The sequence below is a fragment of the Daphnia pulicaria genome, chromosome 6, assembly GCF_021234035.1.
Source record: "Daphnia pulicaria isolate SC F1-1A chromosome 6, SC_F0-13Bv2, whole genome shotgun sequence".
Taxonomy (NCBI): Eukaryota; Metazoa; Arthropoda; class Branchiopoda; order Diplostraca; family Daphniidae; genus Daphnia; species Daphnia pulicaria.
In genome coordinates, this window is record NC_060918.1 from 18,834,070 (window position 1) to 18,842,380 (window position 8,311).

Sequence of the window (8,311 nt, forward strand, 5' to 3'; positions counted from 1 at the left end):
TTCCATTGTGTTGTACACTATTTCTTTAGTTAGGGTGAGCAGTTTCCACTAGATTTTGTGCCCAACAAACTTATGTCCAGATCTGGCCTAATTAAAAGTTCATTTAGTCAAAAGTATGCCATGTTTAAAGATTACTTGTAGTACAGAATGATTGTGTTACACTTTTTGGGTTGGTTTCAGAATTAAAAACTTAGCAATCTAGCCGAATGGTCTCTGGCCACGAGAGAAGCCAACTGAAAACATCGTCAATTTCTAACAAAGAACAAACGATAGGTTAATATCAAATGCTATGGTTACATAAGCAATTCATTCGGCTTGTCAATTGATTTGTGGCCAACTGCTGCGCTAACAAAAAGAAAGAATCAGCCAGGGAAAAGGAAATAAAAATCGAACAGAAAGTCATAAGATGCGTTGACTAACGTGTAATGTGTGTGGCACGAGAGCCCACACTGAATATATCTGCGACATTCATTACAGAAGTAGTGGTAATATCAAATGCTTTCGTGGAATAAGTATTTTTCATTTTCATTCAATAAGTATTTTCTTTTTAAAAAATCTCCAACTAGTTGACCATTCTCAACAACAAGATTAAATTTGGTAGGGTAAACCGTTCCCACTTTGCACACTTCCGTTTTTCCTCATTATCTCCCATTCCAATCAGTACAAACTTGTCCAATTGTGATGCTAAATGAATTCCTTGAAAAGGTGCTGGATGTTTACTGCTCCTATTGTTTTGAATGCTAAATCTATTTCACCACTTCTTGTTGTTGTCAGTTTTTTTTTATTATTAGGACCTTTGCCGAGGAGCCGTTTTGAAGTGGTCATCTACCTAACGAAGCATTTTCCGATTTTAGTTTTGCAGGGAATTACAGAAAATGCTCGAAACTTTTCAATTGAATTTGACCAACAATATGCTGCAAAATCGCCAGCATGGTTTCTCAGATCTTCCTCGAATGCTCCATCTGACCAGTATGGCGCTAAATTGCAGGTGGTGTAAGGGTGCAATTTGTACCCTTTTCCACAATTTTTTTCGCAAAGCTAATCTACCCCAGGTTTTGCTCGCTCAGCGTCCCCAAATCTTATACCCCCGATCCGTTATTACATTGGTTTTGCGCATTGTAATTAAATGAGTAACCAACATCGCAGAGGCGATCTTCGCCAACTTTTGGTGGAAGGAATCGGACTTTCTTAGAAAAAACGTCAAATGCGGCTGTTACTGGCAAGGTCAATTCCAACGATTGAAAAAAATCCCATTCTTTTACTATTATTCTGTTCGTTCCCATGTTGTTTTTCTGTTCTTCCTGTTTCCCATTTCAGTTTTCTTTGCATTCTAGTTATGTTCATCCCCATCCCCATTCTTAATCCTATTAGGCCTGAGTTTGGAGAATCTAAAATCTCTAAATTCAATATTTTCAAATTGCACAAGAACTTCTCAAATCAACCAGTAATTTTAAGTCAAAATCAACCAATCAACTTTTACGTCCTCGCTTCGTGGCAAGTACCTCTTTTATAACAACACCAACGTCCAAGATAAGGCCCCAACCTTTTACGATTTCAAAAAACTCAGAAATGTGGTGTTGAAGGTAACAAGCAATTTAAACAAACACGCTTTTTCATGATTCCTGCAGTCCCCCAAGGTAAGATGTTTAGAATTTTGTTCAACAGCACCGAACATCAAACAGCTGGATGACAGAGGAGGTAGCCTTGGCCCTCTTTGTAAGAAACTACTTTTACGGTTAAGGTAACTTGATAGTGTCATAAGTAAGTTTAAAGTATCACGTAAAAAAGGAAACCACATACTAACTAACACATGTATTTGACTTAATCGTTTATGTGGTTTATGATCAATTAGTTTTACACATGTGTGTAAAGAACAGTAAATGTGTGTGAGTGTGTATTGCTTCAGCAGGTTATGGGAAACTTCAATGCTCCTTTTCTTTTATTTTTCTTACACATAGATTGTCTTGTGTAACTGCAATTTTATTATCGTGACCAATTTTGGACAATCATCACACAAGATTCATCATAATGCAAAACAAAATGGCAGGAATTTGACTTCTTTGCGTTATTGCTGCAACCTACTTCTTCATAAGAACAGGATGATCCCGATTGTTCTAAGACATTTCAGTGTTTTTAAGAGTTTTATCCAGCTAAGGTATTAAAAGTTATTTTAGTTGCCATATGTTAAAATAGGTGTGGAGTTATCATTCGGCAATGTGAACTGTTTAGTCTCACGAATGACTAGTTGTTACTGGTGATTGAAGGTTTGATACCACATTTAGTCTGACATTTCAATTCCAGTAGTACAAGTGGGTGAGTTTCATTTAAGTTAATATAAAGAAAAGAAACAGAATAAGGTTAATCTGAGATCGTTTATTGAGGGATAAGTAAAATATAGTTATTCTGAGTTGGTTTGTTGAAAAATAAAATAGAATATGGTGATTCTGAGTTGAATGCATCCTTCGTACTTTGTTGGAAATAGAGTATATGATAGTTTTAATTAATATAGTGTTTGAAGTCGGTCAAAGTTTTCTTTTGTCTTTCGTTGTTGGGTTTAAGTCTAATGTCCTTTTTTCAGTGAACAGATTATTGAATATGACGGCGTTGTGATCGATCAATCAAAATCTAATTGATGCCTGGGAACTAAAGGATGCTAAAGCTAGAATCATTTTCTACTGCAATGTTGAAATTGGTTGGCAGGTTCGGATTGAAGGATGTTCGTGGGTGGTGGATATGTGGAAAATAGATTGTTTTTACAGTTTGCAAAGGCTGCCCCAGCCAAACCCATTCTTCTTATGGCTAAATTTTACGATTATAAGTACAACAAAGGTACCACAAACAAATGTTACACATTCCTGAGAGTTCTTTTTAAAATTTAGCTTCAATTACAACAGAACACAACATGTTGAGCCGTATTACAACTTTGTCTGATATTACTGAAGAATTTCATAATCTTGGTTCTCCCGTCACTGAGCAACAGCTAATCATGAAAACGTTGCATGCTCTACCACCCAGCTTTACATGTTGTCAATCCACATTGCCGAGTGTACTTGTTGTTGATAAGACGATGGTGAATATCACAAACAGGCTGATAGCTGAAGAATTCCCATTCAAGACTATCAATAGTGGTGGAACCCCGCTGATGTCACATTCTTTGCCTGTAACTTGTTGGGGTGGCGGTTGCCTCAAATACCACCAATGGTGCCGATGCCGCTTTTTCTGCAAGAAGAAGCTATCAAGGCTATAGAATAGGAGTATTAGGATACCTTGACAATGTCAAGGGTTTTCACATTTGGTTCCCCAGTCAAAGAAAAGTTGGTGTTGTAGCGAAGCGAGAGCCCCCTGCCTTTCTATAAGAAGGCGAAAGCCGACAGCCTTTTATAACAAGGCAGGCGCTTTCAGCCTTGATTCTTAGATTGCTTCTAATGGTGCAATGCAAATCACCACATCCTGTTAATGGTGCAACTGTAACTGTGTATCCGTGCCCATGTCACAATCCTAAATTCGAGTATAAAAAGCCCACGCTCGGTCTCTTCCCAGGCAGTGTATTTCCCAGTTTCTACAATACATGTAACTATACTCTTACTGTGTTCGTGTTTATCTTAACTGTAGTTTGTGCAATATAATTGTTTTACGTGCATCAATCATCACAGTGTCGTGGGAGATTGTTTTCAATGAGACGTTTTTTAGACTCTGGCTAATTTCCAAACATTGAAAACAAACACAACCGTGTGCACCGTTTAATGTTCTGAAATATAAGTTTGCTTTGTTTCAACAGCCTCAAAGAGAAGTGATGCCTCAAGAGGTTGACCTTGATGGTAATACATTTATAGGTTTTCTCTCTTTCAATATAATTGTGCGGAGCAGCTGACACAGTTTTTTATCACTTTGTAGGCATGGAGTTGCTGAAACCGGTCATGAATATGCTCACGGAGCCGCAAAACAAGTTGCTATCGAATTTAGACACGAAATCCTTGCCCAACGTGGGATCTTGATGATCACAAGTCATGGATCTTGGTACCACCCTTTGAATTTCATTTCGGGACGAAACCAATTCCTCACCAATGGAGAAGGAAACAGAAACCAGTTTACGGCAATATTCCGGCAAGGTTAAAAATGCCGTCTTACAGCTGTTGAATGCAACCAAAGACCAGGGATCGATTATGGAAAGACGTTTGCTCCGGTAACTTATCGTGAAGGTGAGTCGTTTTGCATTTTCCTGTCGATCGTTGCAACTTGACAATTTGAAGGTGGTCCAGATTTATATCAAGAATTCTTTCCTCACCGCTGATATCGACTAACCCATCTACATGAACCAACCAAGGTTTGTGGAAACAGGGAGAGAAGATCACCTTCGCTTGGTGCTGAAGGCACTTTATGGAACCAAGCAGGCCCCCTATCTCTTTGGTGAGAAGCTGAAGAAGCGAGTTATAGAAGCGGGCTTCAAACAATTTACAGTGGATGTCTGTGTCTATACACTCAAGTAAATGGTAACGAATATTCAATTATCGTCACGTCGTCACGACGACTGCGTTTGCAATGAATCGCAAGGAAACTATTTAACCTTTCATTGACTTTATAACCACTGAGTTTGAAACTTGAATCCTCTCACGTGATTTCTTGGTATTAACCTGTGAAGGGATAGAAAGAATCGTCAAATTTCATCTCTCATGAGGATACAACACTTAACCTAATTGAGAAATATGGAATGAACGACTGCAAACTTTTTTCGGCACCTGCAGATCCATCGTCTTTCTGATCAGATGTTGCCGTCATCCAAGAGAGAGAATTCAGTGGATATGTCTACGATACGACAGTTCGGCTGTTGGCCCATTGCAGTGTTTTTTTCGGGGGCTACAAGGCTGGACATCGCGTTTGTAGTAGGGCAAGTGGCAAATTACTGCTCCAATCCTCTCCCAGCTCATTGTAGAGCAGTAATGCTGAGTCATCTTCCGTTATCTTGGAGTATGGTGTCCCTCAAGGCTCAGTGCTTGGTCCGTTGATCTTTATTCTCTAGTCTAGTCCACTCAGTCAGATAATCGGTCGATTCGGCATCAAGTCACACTTTTTCTCGAATGACTCGAATGACACTTTTTCCAAACAAGTTTTCAAGTTCTTTCTTTTTCCCTGTTTGTGGATAGCACTGGCAGCAATCGCACTTGTTAGCACTTGTTAGCAGCAATAGCACTGGCCGTTTTCACAAATAAATTGCGTGAGAAATTGAGAAAAAAAATGAAATCGTTCGAGGCGAAAAGTCAGACTGTCTAGGATCTTTTTCCCCTATTGCTGGCGTGACCTCGTGTGCAAATTCCGTCTGCTGCTTTCATTCATCGAAAGTCTCTTTACCATCACAAAATTTATTTTTTTAATTATCCAACCGGTCAAGAGAGTCAATCGACGACAACAACTTTTGGCCCTTTCTCTATTCTCCGTGTGTAATAGGATTACCAACAACAAATTCGATCCATATTAATACGTGCACTAGTGTCTAGTCTATCTTTCTTTCTTTTTTTGGCGTCTGGATCCGAGTAGGAGAATCTACTCGTATTATTGCATGATGAATAAAATTAATCACGATGGGAATAATGAGCTTTTAGACTATTCTAATCGATCCGGGCAGCAATTTTTATCCCTCTTGAAAGTGAGATCCGTTTAAAATGTTGTTTTGTCTAGATGGATGTTTCATCTTGTATTCATCATTACGTTATTACGATTGCCCAAGCTTCAGGGCAATTCAAAAACGTGTTTGATGTTTTGTTTTTATTTCGATTTCATTTTTGTTTTATAACTTTTTGAAAATCGACTTCTTGTGTGGCGCCAAAATGAAATTGTTTTATAAGGATTGAGATTTTTTTCTCCTCTCTCTTTTTTTGTTGTTGCTCGAATTCAATCTGGGCATCGACCGTTTTTCTATTGTTTAATATCAACATTTTTTTGAATCGTAACCGATACGCAAGTTCTCCCTCCCCAGCGTTTCTCTTTCAACAGTTAATCTCCATCCATCTATTCCATCTAATTCTCTCTCTATGCGATGACCACCGGTGTTGCAGCCATCCGTTAACCAACTTTATACAAATAACCGGGACTTGTAGAATACATCCCTACAACAACAACGACAACAACAACAACACTGGAATATTAGAAGAATTAGGGGAATATTTATTTCCTCTTCGGTTTGCCACTCAACTGGAAACTTTGGGACGGGTTCAAAAATTCTCAAAAATTTGTAATTGTAATAGTAACTCGTTTTGTACTAGCCAAAATACTAAAATTGTCATTACTTGCTTCTAAATGTGTTCTTTCAGAATGTACCCTGTCTACCAGAAGAGACACTGCTGAGGCTCACACTCATTTGGGTTCAATGAACATATTAACGAAACCAGCCCAGGGAAATTCAAACGGTTATGAAAAATTTATTTCACTAGTCATTATTTCCTTTTTTTAATTCTCTATCTTATGTTCGGACATCCTTGCAACGTGTGATGTTACTACTGAGGTGTTATCCTGAGGTTATTCCACCGACAGTTGCACGCAGGGCTTCCAACAGATTGGGGAAAAACCGCATTTTGACTTATACACCAGATACTGAAAAGATTGAAGAACACTTCATGTCGAAACGAGAAAAGGAAAACTGCTTAGTACCAAAATCCCACGTAACAACAAGAACAAAGATGATGTGTCAAATACAGAAAAGTTGTAAGACCATTTCATTTACGAGGATAAACCTTGTACTTCAACAGGTTCTAAATGTGGGCGTGTAATAAAACCTCCATTACGTATAAAGTAGTTATATATTTTACATTTATTTTGGCGTGTACTCAAAATATTATACCAATACAGAATCCTTAAATTAAAATTGAACTTTTTAAATAATAATAAATAAAAATGTGCAATTTCAAGACAACAACAAACGATGACGACGTTAACGTGGATTAATTTATTAACTTAATGAATTAATTCTTTTTTAATTGCACTGTTGTGCATAACGCATGGGATTTCATGGATGTAATCCCGGGTCATGTATGGTGGAGGCAAAGGAACAGGCTGCTTGCAATTGCAGTCCGGTTGATCAAAAATGAACCTTTTCAAGGATCATCTTTGTATCATCCTTATATTCAAATGAATCACATCCCAAAATGTATGAAAATAATTTTAATTTTTTTGATTTAGATTTAAATTATACACGTACGTTTAATGTGTACATAAAATCAAAAATGATTTTAACAAAATTCATCACAAAATTCAAATTTTAACAAAAGTTTTAACTATAAAGAAAGAAACCCTGCTCCCAAAAGGCTCTGTCAAAAATGTGTACCGATGCTGATTCTACCTCAAGCATAGAATTAAGTTCTTCTTGGCCACCAAAGTAAAGTGAGTAACCGCCGCTTTAGCAGATGACAGTCATGGTGATGGCAATTGAACGCCAAGACTTTTAACAAGACGGGATACCATTTCTCCATCTAGTAGCCTCTAGGGTTTTATTATATGGATTTAATTTATGGGGTCTTTTTAATACGGGTTTATCGGGCTGGGAAAATAGCAAAAAATGACAGGTTACGAGACACAAAAATTATACCAGCACGGGTCTTGGGCCATCCCCCGGGCCATGACTCATGGTCCGGGTAAAAACTGGGCGAAAAACAATTTTTTTAAATATATCAATGCATTTTTTAATAAATATTACAAAATATTTATTGCTTGACGTTAACCTGCAAAGTATGTGTATTCTTTGTTTCAACAAACATTGATAAAAGAAAGTTAAAAGTGTTATGAAGTTTTAAAAAAATCCGAGGTTACTGTTAACTTATTGAACAAAGTTGGAAAAATTCATAAAAATTTCTTAATAAGAATTTTTTTCTAGCAGTAACACTTCAATATAAAAGGCTGAAGGTTGAGGAAAATGATGCACTTTCCCAGAGAAAGAAAAAAAGTAATTTTCTGAAAATCAGAAAAATACACATTTTAAGCACTCTAGGCTACGTCTCACCTTGAAACGAGGCAGTCTGGAATGCTAAAAAGTTTTACTTTTTCTTGGTCTGGAAAATAAATCAGTTTCTTTAGCCTACAGTCTTTTTCCAAAAACAAAGACTTCAATTTTTCTGACCAGCCGCTAGATGGTTTAGGACAGAAAAATCGCTGGCCCAATTTCTGTGCGGATACTGTACATCAATCGATTCACCTTGAAATTATCCGTTAATTGATGTTAATACATAATAAAATAATGAAAATTTAATTTTGGTATTTTTTTTTTGTCCGAACTTTTCACTTTCAACTGTCCAGATTCGCATTTTTACCCTACATTGGTGTGCTT

General features: G+C 37.3%; 1 long non-coding RNA gene across 1 annotated transcript; it reads left to right on the top strand.

Moving 5' to 3' along the window:
• The first annotated feature begins 3,557 nt into the window (after positions 1-3,557).
• On the top strand, positions 3,558-6,626 carry LOC124344425. Its single transcript, XR_006919740.1, has 4 exons — positions 3,558-3,818; positions 3,895-4,199; positions 6,051-6,226; positions 6,306-6,626. It is a non-coding gene; the product is annotated as an uncharacterized LOC124344425 (long non-coding RNA).
• Positions 6,627-8,311: the final 1,685 nt, after the last annotated feature.